The 23,258-nt window shown below is 42.9% G+C and overlaps 1 protein-coding gene across 3 annotated transcripts in view; it reads left to right on the top strand.

Moving 5' to 3' along the window:
* Window positions 1-4,180: 4,180 nt before the first annotated feature.
* Window positions 4,181-23,258, top strand: part of TMEM200A (transmembrane protein 200A) — a 69,256-nt gene continuing 50,178 nt past the window's right edge. For 2 of the 3 annotated variants that reach the window (XM_007109782.3, XM_028494449.1), the window contains exon 1: window positions 4,181-4,394. The gene's annotated coding sequence lies outside the window, so the exon portion shown is untranslated. Of the gene's footprint in view, window positions 4,395-22,949; window positions 23,012-23,258 lie in introns of all 3 variants that reach the window. The other variant, XM_055087510.1, reaches the window with a different exon arrangement.

Genomic DNA, 23,258 nt, shown 5'->3' with positions numbered 1-23,258 from the left:
CGGGCCTCCCTCTGCTGCGGCCTCTCCCGTTGCGGAGCACAGGCTCCGGACGCGCAGGCTCAGCGGCCATGACTCACGGGCCCAGCCGCTCCGCGGCACGTGGGATCTTCCCGGACCGGGGCGCGAACCCGTGTCCCCTGCATCGGCAGGTGGACTCACAACCACTGCGCCACCAGGGAAGCCCCCCACGTCTGCATTTTAAAAGTGTATGCCACTAGTGCTACTCAGGTAGAAAGAAGCTAATCAGGTTTATTATCAAATAGGGAATTCATAAAATAAGTAATATTATCAGCCTCTACATTATAAAATATCTATTTGAGATATCTAAGTTGCACATTTGATGAACAGAAAGTAGCAACATCTTTCTGCTACTAAATCTACTCAACTATTAGCCAGTTGTACATAATGAGAGAGAAAAATTTTGAATATGGCAAAATGCTACTCAAAATAACAGTGAAATTAAAATGATTTAAAATTTTTATTTTAAATGTATTTCTGCTACCTTTTACTTTCTTCTGGATTATTTCCACCTAATTCCATATTTTAAGGATGAACTCAGACAGATAATTTTCTTTGACTTTGTCCTTCTTTACCCCTTACTTTGAAACAGCAACTCTGGGTGCCGGCAAAGCTTCCTCAGGGGCTTTATGACTGTCAATCTATTTCACAGCTGGAACAAAATAATTCAGATAAGAGTCTGGCAAACAATTCCATTTGTTTGCCATTAAAGATATTTTTATTTTCTGGTTGAGGAATTTTTTTCTTAGGTCTGGAGATGCTATGGGCTACATTTATGGCGAAAGCAAATGACTACCATCCTACATAAACCTTCTAATAAGCCTTCCCTTAACCTTGTTACACGATCTACTTATGAATACTTGTTCTTTTTCATTTTAATATGTGTTTTCAAAATGAATTCATTCAAAATGTTTTGCCATCCATCGGGCTTATATTTGTAGTGTACCAAGAATGAAAATGTTGGCTTCCCTGGTGGCGCAGTGTTTGAGAATCTGCCTGCTGATGCAGGGGACACGGGTTCGAGCCCTGGTCTGGGAAGATCCCACATGCCGCGGAGCAACCAGGCCCGTGAGGCACCACTACTGAGCCTGCGCGTCTGGAGCCTGTGCTCCGCAACAAGAGAGGCCATGATAGTGAAAGGCCCGCGCACCGCGATGAAGAGTGGCCCCCGCTTGCTGCAACTAGAGAAAGCCCTCGCACAGAAACGAAGACACAACACAGCCAAAAATAAATAAATAAATAAATAAAATTTTTTTTAAAAAAGAATGAAAATGTTGAACTTCACATTTCAACATTTTTTCTCAAGTCAATTCTTGATTCCAGAGGAAGAGTCTTCTTTTTTTACTATGTTAATAGCATTAAAACAAGTTTGTGGTGTGTGTGTGTAACTAAATATGTGTTGAGGAACTGTGTCACAGGTAAAAAGAGTCTTACATGTATTATTTCATTTAATCTGTGCAAAAATACTTTGAAATAGGTTTGTTCCTACTTAAGGGATAGGAGAAATGAAGTTTCAAGTTCCTCTGTTAGTATGTAGTTGAGCTTGAATTATAGGGAATGTTCTGTTCCCACTATGCACTCTTGTAAGATGGGTTTGTTCTAGTGGAAATTTACACATCTCAGAAGGACACTGTAAAAAATATTATATGTGAAGTGCAGTGCAGCTTGATGGTGAGAGCTTCCATCCATTACCTCAAAAGAAGATATGGAGCTAAATTCAAAATCCATTACTGGAATGGTATTTTTGCTGCCCTTTTGCCAGATGGAGGGATACTGGCCATTAGCAGAGATTAAATAATTTACCTGAGTTTGAGCACTCAATGCCAGGGAAGAATTTATAACTAATACTTGGGAGTTGCTTGGTCTACTGAATTGCAGATAATCCTCTATTTATAGAATATTTTACCCCATTTTTTCTGAGACTAATAGAAATTATTTTTAACAGAAATGTAAATAATTCCCCTTTGGTGATCTTATGTAGTCCATTTTTCTGCTTCTTTTTTGAAATCTAAGTTTCAGAAATGAATCATCAATATTTGTGGCCAAAAGAATGTGCTTATTCCTTATTTCATGGCCTTCATCTTTGAGGGAGGCTCAGTCTTTCACTGTGTAACATGGCTAGATGACCATTTTAAATGTGTCACTACTTGTCTTAGGATGTCATGTTTAATGATCCTGATGGACACCATGAGCCCATTCTTCATTTCCTAGGAAGCTACTGAACATAATAAGGAGATATCCTCTCTCAGGAGCTTTACAGAGAAATGTGGTTTCAAGATATTTCGTCATAAAATGTAGAGGCTACAACTAGAAGGAAGGCACCATGGAATCACACTCCTTTAATGGGATGCCTGGCAAATGTGTAAGAACACCTAAGTGAGTTGAGCAGTTGGCTGTGGGCTAAAGATTATAGAAACAGGTGGGGCAAAAATAAAACCACAGATGGTTTACAGGGGTGACTCATTTCTCCACCCCCTTCCAACTTCCAACCCCTTTAGTTTTTAGGTTTTTTTTTAACATTTCGATTGTGAAATTTTAACTAAAAGTGCCAAATCTCCAAGTTCTTCTAGTCAAGACAAGAAGATTGTACCAAAGAAATCCATTTCTACAGCAGTCTCTCTTCACTGCCCTGATTTCCGAGATTTTTTTAATGTTAAAGTTTTGCATGGAATTCTATTCTCTCTCTCTCTCCCTCTCGCATACATTTTCCACATCCAGAAACAAACCCTTCTTGAAAATGAGATCAGCAGCTTGCACATTGAAAGACACAAATACACTGCACTAGAATGCCATACTTGCCCTCTAGTTACCAGCTCAAATGCATTCAGGAGACACATAGGTACAACCCACTCCCTGCGCTGGGGGATTGTATGCTCTGTACATGCCAGGGTTGTGGTTGGAATATCTGGTAATCCAGAGTTTTACATAAAACTTCATTTACTGAATTGACCGGCATATGTACAACCATCAGTTCTGTCTCCGCGGAATAGGAGGTAACTATCATAACACTTTATGAATAAGGCACAGTCCCCACTCACAGGATGTTTGGGGGCAAGGAGGATTAACCTACAACCCTCCTTGACTGTGATGTTTGGAGTTGAACCTAAGCACTGCTCATCGAAGCCCTCCACGATCCGGTTCGCCCTCGTCCTCCCTGCCCATGACCCTCGCCCCCGAGCCGCTCTCCCGGAGCCCCTTTCCGGGCTAGATCTGGTGGGCGCTCCAGAGCGGTGTAAATAGCGGACGTTCGCGGTGTCCGCTCCGCGCGGGGTTTGGCTCAGCTTGCGCAGCGCCCGCGCAGCCCGCCAGGGGGACCCCGACCCGCCCAGGCGGCTTCTGATAAGAAAGAGTGCGAGGGGCGTGGAGCCAGGGTCCTGCAGCGCCTGCTCCAGGAAAACCGGGAATCAGCCGGGTCTTCTCCACTCCTCCGGGGGCTGGCGGGACCCCGGCTCCGAGACCTGGGGTTCCAGCGAGAGGCTCGCCCCGAGGGTGGGAGTGTCCGTTTCCACCCTCTGGCCTTCCAGCCCGGAGAAGAGCTCCTGGAAGCGGGTATTTTGTTCTCAAAGATAGGTTTTTGTCTGCGGTGATTCCCTGTTCTGGAAGTGCAACTTTGCGGCCGCGGCACGGGTCTTGGGGGCTGGGGATCCTGGAGGGAGAGGATTGGATTTTGTCTGCATCCTCGAGGAGGAGGCTGGCGGCGAGATTGGGGGAGGCCGGGCCGGGGGAGTTCCCACGGGTCGTGGACGGCGGGAGCTTGGCGTGCACCAGGTCGCGATCGCGTGGCCACGGTCCTGGTAGTCCGCCCGGCCCCCTGCACCCCGTCCCCAGCCTCCTCTTCGGCGCTTGGGGCGTGAGGTTCGGTGGGCATCTTTCGGGAGCCGAGCAGAAAACTTTTCCCTTCCCAGCCCCCGGTCCCTTTTGTCTTTCTTGTGCGGCGGCGGCGGCGACGACTGAGCAGCGATTCCCTGTCCCCTGCCCGGCGCACCGCGCCGGGTGACCTCGGAGGGCGGGAGCGCTCGGACTCCGTGCGCCCTACGGCTGCGGCCGGCGTCCTGGCGACCCACGGCGGGCACAGACAGCGACGCGCCCCCCGCCCAGAGGCCGCCGCCGCCACTCCCCTCCGCCGGTCCGCACACCTCGCCGCCCGCCCCCTCGCCTGACTCATTCGCCTGCCGTGGCAGCGCCGCGCCCGCTGCCCGAGCCCCGCCGGGATGGGGAGCGAGACCGCGGCTGCCCGCGGCTGCCGAGCTTCCCGCTGACGCCCCCGACCCCGCCGCCTCCTTCGCTCGGCTCCGGAGGCGCCCGACGTCCCACCAGCTCCGGGAGTGAGAGCCGCGACAGGCGACCGGACCCCCGAGGCCCCGAGCTCAGGACAGGTGAGGGGGAAGGAAAGGGTGCTGCCGGCGGTGGGGAGGTGGGTGGGCAGTCAGTGCAGCTGAAACGGGGCGCTGCTTTATTCCCCCTCCCCCGCCCCGCTTGGGTCCCCGGAGTTAGGGTAAACACTGTTTCCTGAAGTTTGCGAAATAAACCAAGCCCGCCGTCAGTTCCCGACTCCCCAGTCCTCAGAGCGCAAGAAGAGCCGTGCGGGGCAGCCTCCCAGAACCCGGAGCCTTGGAGCGCCTGGCTGGGTTTCTCCAAGCTACACCCTCCTTTGTCTCCGTTCCAGAGAGTCAGCATTCTCTGTAAAGATGTCCACAGCGTAATTTATAGTAGTCCTTGGCAAGAGCAAAGTGTGGTCAGGGTTTCCTAAAGCAATATCTGTATGTGGTAGTATCTTCGTAGGCGAAATGGAGGCGCGAAGCAATTGTTTGCCAAGTTCAGCACTATTCTTCTCCCTATGGAGTCTCCTTAAGAGAAAGGGCTGAGGGTTTGAAAGATTTTCTCCATTAATCATTCTTTTGCTATAATTAATTGCCCAAGCCAGCATTTCACATTTTGTAGGTACAAGCTCTCTGTGTGTATTTACTGCTGCTAGATTTCGACCGAGAAGTATGTGTATGTGTGTGTGAGGTGATATCTGTAATAAGAACAGTTCACTATTTCAGTACCAGTTTCAGGCATTGGTAATGCCAGAAAGTCAGACGCTTCACATTTATGTAATTTACTCATTGAAGTCGGACCAAGTACACCTTAGTCTGGTGTTGGTCTAAGTATGTTGGGCTAAAGTGTCTCTTACCTGGATTTTTCTTCTAAAGACCTTCAGAAGTACTTGTGGACAACTGTACATATAGAAAACATTTCAATTTGTCAGTAAGAATATTGAACTCTTAGGTTTTGCTGTCAAACCGAGTTCTGAGATACACTTTCTGTAGTGCTTTATGAATAAATTATTACCAGCTCCTATGAAAGCTATTTACTTTGCTGGTTTGTCATGTCTTGCGTTATGGAAACACTTATAAAATGACCTTCAAGTTTGTTATTTGGCTACTGATACTAGAATATTACCATTTTGTAGAAAGTAGGCTAAATTTCAAAACTTCTCAAATCTTACTTTATTTTTCCACTACTTTTTCCCCATACAGAAGCATCTGCTTTAGTTTCATGCTTTTTAAACAGCTTAAGTGAAGAATAGGCATTCTTCTTAACAGAAAGTAATGCTTCTATTAAGTAGAAACTATAGTTAAACGCTTTAGTAAAATAATGTTATGAGATATTTTTTACTCAAAATATATATACTGAAGGGTTAGGAATGATTTTCTCTAATGAAGTCCTACTACAGAGCTCATAACTGTGAGATGATTTAGGTATAATTTGTAACCCTGGTTATAATTAGCTTTGGATCCTAGGCTGGGGAATCTTTCAGTGAAAGAGGGTTGTGCGGGGAGCTTCTGTATGCAATTTCCAGGCAGCTGGCACATAGAGATTTACCTGCTGCTTCTGAGTCAGGTCCAGAGAAACACATGTAGTATTCCAAAGGCACCCATAAGCAGAATGGATTCTTCAGGAAAGATCATTGTAAAGAATGATGGCTGCACTTGTATTCCAACTTGGAGGAATTATTAGTGAAGCTTTTGAATCTTCCCAGAGTTAGGTCACTATACTTGGACTTTTGTAGTTTCAGAATTTTGACAACAGCTCATTGGACAGAGAAAGGTAACTACTGACATACAGGGGGAGTGGATTTGAACGGTTTGTTTAAATTCTCTTATTCCCATGATAATTCTCAACATAAAGGAAAAGAAATTCATTTTAATTTAGGAAAATAGATAAGAACAAAACTAAAAGCAGATGTCACTTTTTACATTTCTTAAACAAAATTAGTAAAAGATAAAATAGTCTTCATGGTAATGCATATTACTTATCAATAGAATGTACAGTCTAAAAGAGGAGGCAGTTTTAAAATAAATTTCATTTAGTGTTGCTCTCCCTAAATGGGAGACTGCATGGGGAGTTCGGTCAGGCAGAACACATTTGCAAAAAGAACTTGTGTAGAGATGGAAAAAACAAATCTGCAGGGAGATGGACCCCTCATTTTATGACGGAAGATATGATTTGCAGTTTTATCAAGTGTATTCATTTCAGGACTTAAGATATGTTTTGTATGCTAAGGTCTGATATGTGCCCAAGCATTCAGAAAACGGGTGAACCCTTGTTATGGTGCCAGACTTGGTGAAGGACAGCAAAGTAGCCTCTCCTATGGGAGCTTACAGGCTGGCGGGGAGGGGACTGGAAAATGTGCCATAGGCCGCTGAGCACCTGGAGAAGTCCTTGAGCATCAGGGGACTGGTTCACACTGGGGTGCAGTATGGTGGATTTCCAAGGACACTGGATGGGGAGTTGGAAAACCCAAGTTGTTGTCCTGGCTGAGACACTAATGATGTGGCCCTGGGTATGTTTCTAGGCTTTTCTGAGCCTCTCTGCTTTCATCGACAGACCAAGGACTTTGGACTGTGATCTTTTCATCCTCTTTTTAAAATGCTGCATGATGAGGAGAAATCAGGATGAGGTGTGGGTTGTGGTGGGGTGGGTGAGTAGAGTTTGGGTTAGGGGAAGACTGGCTGGAGAAGACAGGCTGTGCTGGACACAGGGAAAGAATAATGACCATGATAATAGAAGGTCAAGGAGATCCGACCTGGGGCATCTGGCCCATCATTGATTATATGAGTTTAAAATACATAACAAAGTAATAAATAGCAACATTCACTTAGTAATTGATAGTTTTTGATGAATTTTCACACATAATGCTAATTGATTTTCATTACAACCACAAGAGTTTTTTCAAGCAGAAAGGTGAAACCAGGACTAATTTCTCAAAGCAGTTTGCACCAGTACACTCCATTGCCTTTCTGTAGAAACAGGAAAAGCTAGAACACACTTTGGAAACCCTGTGTAAATGGGAGAGAGATATAAGGGTGGCATCAGATTTTAGTGGAGTTTCAAATTTCTGAGTAAAAATTTAGGTTACATTCTGGAAGATAAGAATCTCCAATTGTGAGATCAAGACCTGACACATCTGGAATTCTGATTGTTAATCTTTAGTTTGATTACTCCTGTTCTGGGCTTCCTCCTGATCTCATCTCCCTCCCCATCCCCAGCAGGAGTTCTGGTGATTTGATTATTACAGTCATTGATAAGACTTTTCCAAGAGTTTTGAGTGCAATTGGAAAAAGGAAATTCTCATGTAAAGGTGGGGATTCTTGGACCATTGTACTGTTAATTAATGGGATATGTTCCAATAGCAAATTGTGCTTTGGAAACTGTCACCAGAGGTGAAATTACACAAAATTCATGGGAATGTGAGCAAAGTGTGAAGATGTGGATCTGTGCATTCCTTCCTACAGTGTCCTTGTCACTCTGCTCCAAGCACTAAAGGGGTGTCAAGTGCACTAAAGTGCACTAAAGGGGGTCAAGTCCCCTCACCCTCACCCTGTGTTCCTGTGGAAGGGAGCTGATCAGGATTCATCTGGTTATACACTCGAGGGAGCTACATTTAACTGCGTTAGGCAGAAAAAGTAGATTTATTGGCTCATGTGACTGGAAAGTCCAAACGTGGACTTTGCTTTTTAGTCATGGCTGGAACCCAGAGCCTCACATGACTTTGTTAAGGTTCTTTCTTTCTCTCCCCATTTCTCAGCTTCTCTTCTTTTGGAATCAGCTTCATTCTGAGGCCTCTTTCTATGTGCTAAGAAAGGTGACCATTGGTGGTTCCAAACCTGCATCCTTGGGCTTTTGATCCATAGGAAAGAGAGGTCTTCTCTCTTCCAGGTCCCATTTATAGAAATCTCCTGAAAGGGCGATGGTTGGCCCTGCTATGGAGGTCATTGAATCAGTCTCTGTGTCCAGCAGAGAGTGCTACTGTGATAGTCTTGGACTGGATCATGTGCCCAACCCTGTATATATGTGATGCTAATGGTGGGATGGGGAAAAGGAGACCGGTAGAGGCACCATGATTGACATGATCTTCTGTTAAGATCATATAGATCTCCCAAGACAATGAGGCTGCCAATCAAAAACAACATGTCTATTATTGCGGAGAATTGCCCCCTCCATTTTGAGACAGCCACTTGCACAACGATGTGAAGTTTGCACATGGAAGCAACTCAGGTGACCACGGCCATGCAAATTCCAGAAGTGAGAACTTCCTCCCAGCCAAGGCAAAAGCTAGGTGATGAAATAATTCCCTCCATGTCTAGACTTTGCTAAGAGGACCCAGAATATTATTGAATGAGGAGCCCACCATTTATCCATGCCCATGTGCTTCTAGCAAATACCCCTGTGCCTTATTTCCAGCCTAGGGATTTTATTTCCAGAAGCCCTGGTCTTCTAGGGATCATTTGATTAGAGACCCCTACTTTGGGCATTGTGAGATTAGAGACCCAGTGACACAGTGACAGTTTGAACAAGGAAGTAAAGTGATGAACACAGAACTATTATTTATACAAGTTTATTGAGTTTGTGGGAAATGGGCAGAGAGAAGGCAGCAGGCACAGATTAGGGTTACCACTTAGGAGACCTAAGGTAATAGGTCCCAAATTAGAATATTGGCATGTGTGAGCAACACTGTTAAGGTCTGGTGAGGATGAAGGAGCATCTGTGTTGGCAAAAACATTGGTAGGATGAAACAGATCAAGGGGAACCAAACCAGGAAGGTAGGCTGGGCCAGTAGGTGAAGTGGCTGTGTTGTAGGTAGATTCATAGCAACTGGACTGTATCGAAAGGAGGCCTGTGGCCACCACGTGTCCTAGGGGCAAAACCTTTATATGTGTAGCACTGACATTTATTAAAGACCTACCTAGTATGCCAAGTCCCATGTTAAATGCTTTACATTCATTATGTTATTGAAATCTCATAAAAGCCCTCTACTGTGAGAAAGCTGAAAGTTAGGGAGGTAAATAAGTTGCTCAAGGTTATGTGGTCATTAAGTCGTAGACCTGGGATTCAAACCCTGGCAGTCTGAAACAAAAGCCTGTGCTTAAACTATGCCACACCACCTCTCAAGGTCAAGGTCAGAATCTAGTATATCAGGCCACATTGAAGGATGGGCCCCATATTGGGCCTCCCAGTAGGCAACCAGAGTGCCAGAAGTCCAGGTCAGACAGAGGGGATGGAATAGAGGCTATCAGGGTGAAGGTGTAGAGCATTCGTGCTCAGTGGCAAACTGGACAAGAGTGCCACAGTAAGAATAGAACAGGCGTAGATTCTTGGTTTGGGGTTTGGGTACAGGGAGAAAAGTGAGTGGGAACAGCATCAGGAAGTTGAATAGGTGGGCAGATCAATAGAACTAGAGCTTGATTGTTAATCTGAGAACAGGAACTCTGCCATCTGCCCTGCTTTAAATATCCTTCGTGGTGTAAGTCAATAAGAATACGGCATGGGCAACTCTTAGAGGGAGACGGAGTTCTATTAGTTGTCAGGCACTATTAAGGAAAAAAAGAGCTAACATTTGTAGAGCATCTGCCATGTGCCTTAGATACATAATCTCACCGAGTCTTCATTAGACTCCTGGGAGGAGATATATTTCTGCTTTTTTTTTTTTTTTTTGAGCAAGGAAATGAAGGCTTAGGGAAGTTAAATAACTTGCCTGAGCTCCTGGAGCCAGACTGGAAAATGAAGGAGCTGTCATGGAAACCGAGCTATATCTGTGTCTCCACCTCCTCCTGGATCTTCAGGGAGTCATCCTGGTCCTGGCAGGGCAAGGTCAATTTCAAGTCTGGGCCATAGACATGGGGAAGTCAGCAGGGGTGTATGGTTGGGAAGGGAGATCGTGAGTGAACGTTTAGACATCTTAACGTGAGCTGAGAGCAGGTCACCTGAACGGCGTCCAGCAGGACTATATCCGGCTTTGGCAGAAAACTTAAAAACCTAGTAGGTTTTTCCCCCTCAGTGCAGGATCGCTATCATCATGCAGGTTATATACGTCAGCAAGTCAGATGTTTGGAGGGCTTAATTTCAGTCACTGACTTTAGTTGAAGAGAAGGGACCTCTGCCAGCTGCCATGGCCTGAATTTACCTTTATACACAAAGGTACTTTTCCCAGAAATATGATAAATAAGAAATAATACATATATGGAGAGAGTTGGAGAGAGAGGAAGAGCATTAGCACATACTGAATGTAGCAGGTATGTGGAATACACTCCAGCTATAAAGGTCTATACTTGAAGATGCTCTAAATGAAACTATTTACTGATGAAATATGAGTGATATATCATTCCCCAACAAATGCAAGGTCAAATCGGTCTCTGTGTAAATTTATGACTGGATGTAGATGTTCACTGTGTGCAGCGAATTGTGTATACATATGATAAGGAGAAGGGGAATGAAAAGGTAAGTGAAAAGAAATCTTTGAGACGTAGTTTTGAGAATTCATAGCCTATTTGGGGAGGTAAGACAACCACGCGTAAACTTTTAAAGCAGCACGATGGAATGATATGATTTCAGAGTTGGCAGGGTCTTTCAGAGAGTCATCAGGACCACAGTGTTAGCCAGTATTATGAAAGACAAACTTAATAGTAGCAGATGAACATAAATGTTATGGAAACTAAAAGGAGTGGAACCATCTGAAACCTGGAAGGCTGATCAGGGGAAGCTTCTGGGAGTTCTGATAAGTATGTATGGGCAGAAAGAAGAGACAAGCGTATTCCAGGTAGGATGACTAAACTTCTCAATGAGCCGGAGACCACTGGGAAATGACTTGTAGTTGAACAGGTTGGGTTTGCTACTCGTTACAGTGAGGGAAAAGGTACACCACAGGAAAACATGGGGTGTCGCAGTAAAAGGGTGTTAGAAATGCATGATTATAGGATTTGGTCTTGTAAGTGATTTGGGAGAGGGTTTAAAGGAGCAGGACTTTGCTCTGCATTGAAGCAGGGATAATGCTATGAGTTTGTATCTTAATAAGTCTTATCTAGAAGGAGCAAGACTAGAGAGGCTGACATTATAATTGGCAAAGATGCAGCAAATACTCATTAGCCAGATTAGGGGAATATTGGTCATTTGGGGGGTTGGATAATATTTGTGTTTTTTGTTTGCGTTCAGATAGGCTTACACAGTGGTCTTGTTTCTGTCCTGATTCATCATGGTCACAGAGTGGCCTTGTCTGGTGTGGATGCTCTGTGAAATCATTTCCATCCAACAGGAGAAGCCCAGGGCCAGCTCCCGAACGTCAGGTCTACTGTGCTCTTTCATAAACTGCAAATGATATTCCAAAGTGTACCTGATTTCATGCACCAACCGAGATTCCCATTACAATGTGATCCTGTTAGTGAATTCTTCTCTTGGAGTTATTGAGGTGATTTTCTTCCTATTTTGTAAAATTTTATTTAATAGCATTTATTAAGCTGCCACTCTTTACCAGGTACCCTGTTAGATTCTGGGGAGGTCAGGATGACAAGGATCTCAAGAATCTCATAATCTAAGGAGAGAACTGCATGCAAGTCAGTGACTATGATGCCTTGAAATAAAGCTGGTAGAGATATGAGAATAGGTAAAGAATAGGGGCTCCTGGGATGAAAGTGATGCTGAGAAAGAGTAGGCTCTTTTACAAACAGTGAGCTAATCACAGAGGTGCTGATAGGTTGGCAGCTGCTAAGGTATGTTTGCAGTTTTGAGAATCAGCATCTTTGGGCTGAAATGCAGTATGAATCCAAAGATTCTCAGTCCTCTCTCTAAGCTGATCTTGGTATAGAAGAGGCGTGCATTTTTGGCTCACTTGGCAAAGCACGTATCAGATCAGCTCAGTGCAAGTATGAGAACATACATGTGCAAGTATTTGTGATACAGTAGACTTAGCATTTCTGAAGGGGTGTTATTATTTCTAATAAAAGCAATACATGCTTCTAATGAAAACTTTGGAAAATACAGTAACTATAAAAAAAATCAGGGAGAAAATTTGCCTATAATCCCATGACCCCAAAGCCCCCATAACAGTCTGGCATTTTTCTTCCCCTTTATATTTAATGAAGTTTTTCCATAGTTAATAACATATTACAGTGTGCTCTGTTTGCTTAACCTTGTGTCCTAAATATTTTCCAGCTTCTCAGCAAGCTTTATTAATGTTGTATAATATTTGATTGTATGATTTACCATAATTTATTAACTATTCCCTTAAGATTGGACCGTTAGGCTGTTTCCAAATAACTGGTCTTATAACTGGCATTTTGATGAAATCTTTGTTCATATTTCAGATTACTTCTTTAAGCAAGATCCATGGAAAGGTAATTCCTGGGTCAAAGAGTATAAATATTTTAAGACCTTTGGTACTTAATGCCAGACTGATTTTCAGAATAAGTGAACTTGTGATTGACAGTGCAGGGGAATGCCCCCCCCACCACCGTGCCTGCACTAGGGGTTTATTTATTTTTTTCTTAAATCATTTCAAGATGAGTAACAGTTACGCCAACTCCTGATTTTGTTCCTTTGTACCAAAACCTCTCTTTTAAAGTGGAGGTTGGTCAAATGTTGTGATGAACCACTCGATTTAAAAAAATTTACTCCCAAAGTGGTCCTGAATATTCAGATAGGGATCCATGACAGAGAGAAAATTAGCTTGTGAATGACTTTTTTTTTTTTTTTTTTTTTTGCGGTATATGGGCCTCTCCCTGTTGTGGCCTCTCCCGTTGCAGAGCACGGGCTCCGGACGCGCAGGCTCAGCGGCCATGGCTCACGGGCCCAGCCGCTCCGCGGCACGTGGGATCTTCCCGGACCGGGGCACGAACCCATGTCCCCTGCATCGGCAGGCGGACTCTCAACCACTGTGCCACCAGGGAAGCCCGGGAATGACTTTTTAAAGCCAATGACAGACAGGCACATCGTGCGAGGGCACACTTCAGACTGTAGTGTGGAGAACCTGTGAGTGAAGGTGATGCTGGACAAAGGCCCCACTTTTTGGAGCAAACGCTCTGCCAACCCCGCCTCTGTAGCTTGGCAGTCAGGTCCTCGCAGTCCTGGAATCGTGGAACATTTGGAACTGTTGCGCTCGTGGTCCCTACACTGTTTGAAGGGGCTGCCACCCAGGGAGCATGGTCTGTTTTGTTCAGGGCTGTGCTCTCAGCAGGCGACCCAGGAGCAGTTAGTGCTGATGGGTAGAATTTGAGGTCAGCTGTGCCCTAAGGTAAGATGTGAACACCTGAGAGATAGCTCCTTCCCGAGGCCCTCTGCCCTCTTAGTCACTGATCCCTCCAAAACGAGCCAAACAAAAATCCTGAATTTGGAACCTTCTGGTTTTACTCCCTTTCCCAAAGGCAAGCCAACCATATCGAAGTGTCTAGTTTTCAGAGTGATAAACCTTGCCTTATTCCACAAGAAGGAGGAGCTTGGAGTTTATTCAGACCTCTGTGGGGCGTTTATTGCCCAAAAACATTGCTTGAGACTGCATAGGAACTATTGAACTTTACCATAGCAGTCAATTTGAGGTGGTTTTTCAGTGCCTGTTTCAATTTTTCCACAACTGCTCTTTTGCTGCAGAAATAATTCACAACTACAATAAAAATACTTCTGGTTTTCTCCTAAAAGTTGGAGAATATTATTATAGTGTTATGACTCCATTTTCTTCTGTGGATCTCAGTCAGTAATTTTGAGCAAAATTATTTTCATTCATTTGTTCACCAAATCATTATTTACTGAGATTCCTTCAGTAGTTGCTGTTGAATTATATTTATGACCCATTTTGTCAAATGTGAGGTGTGCCTTACACCATGATAGTGTAGAAAACCAGGTGGGAAAGTATGACCTATACATTTATTATTTGCTCTCTGATGAAACATATAAAAGTTCTCATATCATCATGCATAACGTAGTAAATGCAAGCTCTGTAGGAAGTTCATTCATTAATAATTGAGTCAATAAATGTTATGTGCTGGGAGCTGGGGATAGGGTAAAAATCAAAAGAAAGGTTGTGGTGGAGTGTACATCCTAAATGAGGAAGATGAGTCAGTTTCAGGAAGTAGAAAGTCCTATGAGAAAAGGAAAGAACCTGATGTAACAGAGTGCCTGGGGTTCTGTAGATCAGAAGGTCAGGAAAGACCTCTCTGGGTTTGTCATTTGAACTAAGAGCAGCCTTGCATATTGGGGAGGGGAGGTGGGCTTTATTTTCAGGGAACTGGGAAGCCTTTAGAAGGTTTTTCTTCTGGAGCATGATGTTTGAGGTCATTTATTAAAAATAGTGGTTGAGTGGTTGAGGTTACGCAATATTGCTTGGAATGCTAAGCAACGTTCGCGTTAGAAACTCCCTGTGTAGCTCTGCTAAAGATGTGCCCTACATCATTATGTGGCTGAAGGCATCCCATAAATAGTGTATCCACCTTCAAAGGGTTTTTAATGTGACTACAAATATTCTATATTAATATAAGTATAGTTCTGTCCATAAAATATAAACAGCTTAATCAGTCCACTGTGAAGTTTTTAAGTAAAGCTTATATTTTTTTAACTGTGCCTAGCGTAGTGACTTGTGTATTGTACACATTCAGTGAATGTTTGCTGAATTAATTATATTGAATCTTCTATACTGTCAGTAAAATATCACCCTATGATATAAAATCATATTTAAGACAAAGTATTTTTATGAAAAGACCAAATCATTTCTTAGAAAAAAATTTAGATAAAACGTTAACTGTACTCTGAATATTAATAATAATTTTCAATTATAGTCAAAATTAAAAATTGAAATATTGAAAATAAAAATCTAATACACAGCTATAATTATCTTCTTTATATGCAGTATAGGTGGAAGTCTCTGGAAAGTCCACGTTAGATAAAGGTTTCATTAGCAACAGTTGGTTTTATCACACTGTATTTAACACATGTGGAAATTCCTTATTTATTTTATGAGTCTCCCAATCGTTGAACCAACCTCTATTCAGAGCTCTTCTGCCAACACCGGCGTAGTGGAATATAGATGATAATAGCATATAATTAGTGATGTTTGTTAAGCTCATTGTCTTCCGGGAGACCGAGTTCAAAATATTCTTATTGAGTCATCAGACATTTATGGAGAGTGGGCCAAGTGCCATCCACTGTGGTCAGTTCTGGAAGTTAACAGGCTTCTCTCGAGGAACTCACAGTCCAGAGAGCAATCTGGTACGTACTTAGAGCAAGGGTGAGAGTTTTGAAAGATGATCTTTGGGTCTCCCTGAGTCTAAGCTTGGGGAAAGGAGATGGTAGTGAGTGAAACTGTGCATTATTTCACAGAAGCCTTCAATGTGGAATTTGGTTAGGTTTCTTTTTAAAAGACAGATTACAAAAAGAAGACAAAGATAAAAAAAGGCAGCACGTCCCATCCATCTTTCGGCAACAAGGCCACCTGCGTCCCAATTCTCATTTCTACTGATATTATCCTGGGGATTCCCCAGCTGCCAGTGACTCAGTGTTCATTTGGCAGGAGACCCAGGGACTGGCAACATGCCCCTGCCTCCCCCAACACACAACCCCATGAGCCCTGCCCCCTTGGCTCACCAGCTTTGGGGTATAGGGACCTACGCTCCCCCTCCACGTCCTCATGGGCACCACTCCTCCAGACCTTCATATACTCCTGCAGCTTTAGATCTGCTATCTTCTCGGTTGCTAATAGAGCATCACTTATTCATTGCTTTATTCATTCACTCATTCAGTAAATATTTTCTGAGTACCTACTAATTTAGGCACTGGATATATAACAGGAAACAAAAGGAAGTTCCTCAGGAGAGAGACAATACGTGTATACTTTCTTGTGACAAGTAATATGAAGAATGAAGCACAGCTCCGGGACAGAGAGCTCTGGGATGGGTGTAGTGTAGCTTAGTCACGGAAAGCCCCTGTGATCAGGTCTGATGTTTGAGCAGAGACCTGAATGAAAGCGAGGGAAGGACTCATTAGAAGGTCTGGGGGAGAGGAGAGTGCCAGGCAGAGAGCAGGAAGTGCAAAGGCCAGAGGAGGCATCAGGAGAGGTGGGAGTTGGCTTGGAATGTTTGAATAGCAAAGAGGCCAGTGTGATTAAAACAGAGCAGGGGCTTATAGAGGGCCTTGGGGCCACGAGGGAACTTTCAGCTTTACTCTGAGTAGCATAAGAGGCATCTGCCAGGGTCCTAACCTACAGTGGGGGCTTTGCTGGGCCCAGTCCTCATGGTCATTAACTAGTCTCAGAAGGGAATATGCAGCGAGTGGAGGCCTAGGTATTCTGCCTCATCAGCTGTAGGCCCTACCTGATGGGCCTGAACTCCAGTTCAGGATTCTCAGCAGTGATGTGATCAAATGAAAGTGACACTGATAAAGACTTTGAAGCAAGAATAACCCAGAGAATTCCAAAGGAGATGTTTTACTTTGGGTGTGAGCAAAATTTTGCTGTGGATTGGAAACTGTGCATTCACCGATTCAGAGTGTGAGAGCCATGAGGAGACTTTTTCATACAACAGTAAGAAATCTGAAGTCTGGAGAAGCAGTCCGCTTTTGCTAAAGTTCACTTACCAAGTATTAGGTGCAGATAGAGGATTAAAATCCAGGCCTTTCTCCTCCTGATCTTGGCTCTTGAAGAATGGGGTGACATACATGGGTTAAGGAAGAGAAACACTGTGATATTTGGCCTGAGATTAGCTACCTAATAAGAACCAGGACTGTCAGGGTTAATGACTTGGAGCATGCCCAGAAAACCTCCTTAAATGTCAGCATTCATTTGGTCAAGAGATGCTCATGGAGCAACTGCTGTGTTCTGGTTACTGACTGCGTGTGGTGCAGGGGGAACAGTGAGCTGTGTTCACAGGGTGGACAGGGAACTTATGCTCTAGTAATGGGGGCAAAAAATTACATCATAAATAATAAGTGTGGGACTTCCCTGGTGGCGCAGTGGTTAAGAATCTGCCTGCCAATGCAGGGGACATGGGTACAAGCCCTGGTATGGGAAGATCCCGCATGCCGCAGAGCAACTAAGCATGTGTGCCACAACTACTGAGCCTGTGCTGTAGGGCCTGCGAGCCACAACTACTGAGCCTGCAAGCCACAACTACTGAAGCCTGTGTGCCTTAAGCCCATGCTCCACAACAAAAGAAGCCACTGCAATTAGAAGCCCGCGCACCGCAACGAAGAGTAGCCCCCGCTCGCCTCAACTAGAGAAAGCCCGCGTGCAGCAACGAAGACCCAACACAGCCAAAAATAAATAAATAAATAAATAAAATTTATATTAAAAAAAATAAGTGTGATTTGTGGCATGAAGACACACAGGTTGTTAGGAGAGAGGGTCGTGAGTCAGAGGGTCAATGAAGGCTCCCCTGAGAAATGTCTTGTAAGATGGGACCAGAGACGAGAGGAGCTTGTCTGGAGAAGATGCTTTCCAGAAAGGAAAACCCAAGCAGGGAGGTTGAGGAAGGAAGGAGTTGGGTTGTTTTTGAAGGACAGAAAGCAGGCCCTGTTATTGGTCAAAGTGAGCAGGGGAGAGACGGTGGAAGGAAAAGCTGTAAGCTGGGCCAGCCATTATGCAGCGCCCTGAGGGAAATGGTAAGGGTTTGATACTTGATCCAAAGAGCAGGCTTTGAAAAAAATAGGAATGACATGAACTGATTTGCATTTAGGTATCATTCTAGGAGTTTCCTGGTGAAGGAGTTGGAAGAAGCAAGAATGCATAAAGGAAGAGATAACAGGGCCTTAGATCGGGTGGTGGCAGTGATGTTGGAGAGAAGTGGACAGAGTAAAGACAGGTTTTGAAGGCAGAACCAGCAGACATTGGTAACTGAGAGCATGTGGGAAAATATGGTCCAAGATCCTCCAAGACTTTAACATGGATGGTGGTAGTATTCATATAGGTGAGGAAGACTTTCCTAAGTTCCGTTCATGAGTTCAGTTTTGGACATGTTGCATTTGAGTTGCAGGTGAGATATCCCAGGGGAAAGGGCAAGTAGGCTTTTGGACAGATGCGTGTGGAGCTCAGATGATAAATTTAGAATGGAGACATAAATTTGAGAGCTTGTAGGTGGTAATAAAGTCATGGAGAGAATAGAGACCAAACAAAGAAGGTGACTTAGGAGCATGCTTTGGGATTTCCACATTTAAGGGTGGTTAGAGAAACATACAGAGAAGTAGCAGCCCTGGAAGTAGGAGAAAAGCCAAGGGTGTGATGTCATTCATGAAAGGTACGTATTAGCAAGAAAGCTTTGTTTGCCTGCTCCTTACTGAGCCCTTTCTGAAGATTTAGGTTCAATTTCTTTCTCCAATTAAACTTACATGTGCAACGGTGTTGAAGTTTAACCTATAAACTTTTGGGTGAAATGGGATTAGAAATTGCTGAAAATCTTTTTTTGAATTCCATGTCATAGTTGTTGATGCTAAATTAGAACAGAATAAATGAACGAATCATACCTTCACAAAAAAATCATGATAGAATAGCATATCTGAAGGCCATTTTCATTATCATGCTGGTGACTCATCTACTTCTACTATCAATTCCACTGCTGCCTTCCAATTTGGTAGGTCTTTGAACTTTTTAAAGCATTTGCATATACACTTTTTATTTAAATTTTTTAAAATTTTTTATTTATTTTTTAAATTTTATTTAGTTATGTTTTAAAGATTTATTTATTTTATTTATTTTTGGCTGCATCGGGTCTTAGTTGCAGCATGCGGGATCTTCATTGTGGCATGCAGGATCTTTCGCCACGGCACGCAGGTTTCTCTCTAGTTGTGGCGTGCGGGCTTCTCTCTAGTTGTGGTGCACGGGTTTTTCTCTTCTCTAGTTGTGGCACGCAGGCTCCAGGGCGCGTGGGCTTTGTAGTTGTGGCGTGCGGGTTCCAGAGCGCGTGGGCTCTGTAGTTTGCAGCAGGCAGGCTCTCTAGTTGAGGTGCGTGATCTCAGTAGTTGTGGCACACAGGCTTAGTTGCCCCACAGCATATGGGATCTTAGTTCCCTGACCAGGGATCAAATCCACATCCTCTGCATTGTAAGGTGGATTCTTTAGCACTGGACCACCAGGGAAGTCCCCATATATACTTTTTAAAAATTGAGACATAATTGATGTATAATATATTAGTTTCAGGTATACAACATAATGATTTAATATATGTATGTATTGTGAAATGCTTACCACAATAAGTCTACTTAAATTAACATCCATCAAATTAACGCATAGTTACAAATTTTTTTTCTTGTGATGAGAATTTTTGAGATCTACTCTCAGCTACTTTCAAATATACGATACAGTATTATTAACTATAGTCACCATGTTGTACATTACATTCCCCAGGACTTGTTTATTTTATAACTTTATTTTAAAGCATTACTAGGTCATATGTTATCTATGTGACAGGCATTTTAAAGCTCTTTTCTTTTCCAGGACACTATAAGGAAAGTATATAATTTAAAAGAGAGTTGCTTGGATAGCTAGCAGAAGACTCAGAGGATTACCCTGGCTCTTATTACAATTGCATTTTAGCTCGTTAAAATTGAAGAGAAAAGACACCTGTTATTTGAGGTTGCCTTTAGCCTCCTCACTTGGGAGCTTAGCTTAGCCCATTCTGTGTGTGACAGTGGACCCTGAGGGAGCATCACATCCTTGTTCTTGTATTTTCCTACAGGAAAAGACACAGTGGAAAGTCACCAGTAGTACATGAAACTAATGTGCAAAAATAAAAATCATCCTTGTGTGCGCATTGTCACATTAGAGGGGATTAACTACATTTACATTTTCTCTAATATTCTAATGTAGTCTTTTCATTTTTTAATATTTTTCTTCATATTAAAAGATTATTTCAGATTCAGGAATAACCTTATTTATAGTATGAAGTTATCAAAACACTTAATAGTGCTATTATGTCCATAGTACTTCCTTAAGTTATGATTGAAAAGTATATAATAAAAAACTCTCCTGGACTTTGAGTCCTTTCGGAGTTTGCACCTTGCTGCCCAGGTTCCCCTGTGTCAATGAGAATCCTCCAGACCTCCTCTGGCACCTTTCTTTTGTTATTTGAATGCTTAGAAGGTGAGCTTACCACTGGTTTTATCCGTCCTGGCATAAGTGTCCATCAGTTACATAAGACCTTCACAGCAATGTGTCCTAAGAAGTAGTGCCAGATACTGCTGCCTATATTTGATGATCCGTCTTCTTGCTTGCTCCCAACCAAAAAACAATTTTTTTTTTCCACATCTGTGCCTCTGCGTGAACCATTTCTGAAGATAACCTTTGAGGAGAGAAGTGGGGCCGTTTTCCGGTTCAGAGAGGGCTTTTTATAACTAGTCATGGAAGTTGACTTCCCTGTGGATAACTATGTCTGGTGCAGAAGATGAATGAGAAACAACTGTCAGCCCTGGATACTGTGCTGGGGACTCCAGTAACTTTTCTGCAAGTGCAGTTCTTTTAGAATGTCAGCCATCTTTCTGTACAACTGCAGTACATTGAGTGACAGTCCCTAAGCTGCCTTGTGCTATGTCAGACACACACTACAGCATGATATTATTCCTGCAGAGTGGGAGAAAGCCTTTTTTTTTTTTTTTTCTGTCGAGGTGCACATATAAAAAGCAGTCTGTGGAAAGAGGCAGAGTGCCATTTTAAAATTTAAGTGTAGGCACCCGAAAGGTTTATACGGTTCTTATCCTTTAGTTCTATACTTTAGCCGATGAGATTTGAGGAATTGCTAATTAAAGGTTAACTTTTTTTTTTTCGGTATGCGGGCCTCTCACTGTTGTGGCCTCTCCTGTTGCGGAGGGCAGGCTCCGGACGCGGAGGCTCAGCGGCCATGGCTCACGGGCCCAGCCGCTCCGTGGCATGTGGGATCTTCCCGGACCAGGGCACGAACCCGTGACCCCTGCATCGGCAGGCGGATTCTGAACCACTGTGCCACCAGGGAAGCCCAAAGGTTAACTTTTGAAAGGCTGGTTCCCGGACCTGCTGGACCATCTCTGAGTGGGATCCCATCTCTTACCTGCATTTTCTCTTCCATTCATTCCAGAATCCCTATCACCTGGCTGTCTAGCTGAAGTGGCTCCCCTTCAAAGATGTTTTTTAAATATAGAGTCAACTTTTGATTATCTGGGCTATTTATGATTTAAGTGAGATTTTGTTTGAAAAAAAGAGTCCCATTGCCAGGGATAATTTGAAAATCACTGGAGAATTCAAGCTTTACACCCTAAAAGCTATGTGATCTTGGTCAAGTTACTTAACCTCTCTGAGCCTTAGTTCACTCTCCCTAGCGTGGGACAGCATGACTTTCTTGGAAGCATGGTTGGGTTATAAAAGGTCATGTAAGTAAAGGGTCTGGCACAGTGTGAGGCACGAAGTAGAAACAGTATGAGGCAGCAAGTCTGGGCATCCTGTCATTCCAGAACATAGCCAGAGGGGGAGTGTTCAATGACAGTAGATAATCCAGTCCTTTTCTTGGCCTTTTTCATTTTGATGTTTTGAAACATCCATGAAGGTATCTTAATAAAACTGAAAGTTGAACACTTGAATGCCTGGCAGTGACAAATAATCGGCTTCCCAAACATAGTTCATAACTCAGCTGTGTATCTAGATATTACATCCCAGTCTCTCTGAAAATACTGATCAATAAAGTATGAGCTGTCAGGCTCAAAACCCAATAAGTGTCTTCAGTTTCAATTTTTAATGTTTTAGTAAATCACATTTGGTTGGCATAGAGATAAAAATGAATATCAGAAAGTGGTGAATACTGTCTTCATTATGAGTACAGAGGATTATCATTCTCTTTTAAAAATTTTCTGAATAGTTCTGACAAATATTAAAACTTTGAGGGCCAATGGACCCAAAGAATTTTACAGCAATGACATATTCAAATAATATGAAAAAAGAAGAAATCATTTCTTAAGTACTTTCTCAACACTGTAAGTTGTTTTTATCGGTACTTTATAGAAAGTAAATTTATTCTTTATGAATTTTTTTTAGTTTATTATAAACATTTGTCATGGTACTGAAGTTTTGATAAACATACCTTTCTAAAGGCTGCAATGTGGTTTGCTACCAATGTTTTTAAATTATAGTTTTTAATTAATTAAAAAGGAAATATTGATTCTTGTGATATTTAAAACTTTCCTTTGCAATTTCTTTGCAATCTTGGGAAAGAAAAGCATGTTTTTCAGATGTATCATTGGATATTTTGGAATTTTTTTAATGAAGCTTAACATTTAAAGTGAAGATTGGATCACACTTGTTAACTTGTCAAGGGGCAGATAACTATCTCTGAAAGTTTTCTGAAGGAATTTTTTTCCTCTTAGAAGCTTCACTGGTGTCAGACACTTTGGGATTATTTTTGCTTTTCTTCTACTATTACAACAGTTAACACTTGGAGTACATTTATTATCTTTTCGTAAAAGGATTATCTTTATTAGCATCTCATCCAGTGGTAGAGAGAAACACAGGAAGACTGTCAGGTTTAATACAATCTTTTGGATATAAATATGGAAGAAAGTCAGAAAAAAGTCTTTATCTAGAAAGGGGATTTTCTTTGTTAACATTTTGCTCCATGCATGCATTTTGGAGGAATTATCAGTTATGGAGACCACATGATAAAACTTTTAATTTCTTATAGCCTGAAGCTACTGCAAGGTCTGATGGGGACCAGGGCTCCTTACTGGGACTCTGTGCCTGGAGGTGAGTGAGCGACAGTGTGGGATGAGTCAGGGCCCTGGAGGACGTTTTCGCCTGGAGGGTGGCTTTTTATGATTATTTTTATGATCTGTTTATTCTTTCAGGGCTCTAACAAAGTTCCTTTAAATTCCTAACAGTTTATTGTCAGGGATTTGGCAGGCCATTTCTTTTGTTAACCTGATTATATAAAGCAGTTGTCTTATTTTGCCAAATCAAAGCTTCTCCAGTAAATACTTTTAATGCACAATAA

Source organism: Physeter macrocephalus, chromosome 10 (genome assembly GCF_002837175.3).
Source record: "Physeter macrocephalus isolate SW-GA chromosome 10, ASM283717v5, whole genome shotgun sequence".
Taxonomy (NCBI): Eukaryota; Metazoa; Chordata; class Mammalia; order Artiodactyla; family Physeteridae; genus Physeter; species Physeter macrocephalus.
This window is presented reverse-complemented; position numbering and strand designations above follow the sequence as displayed.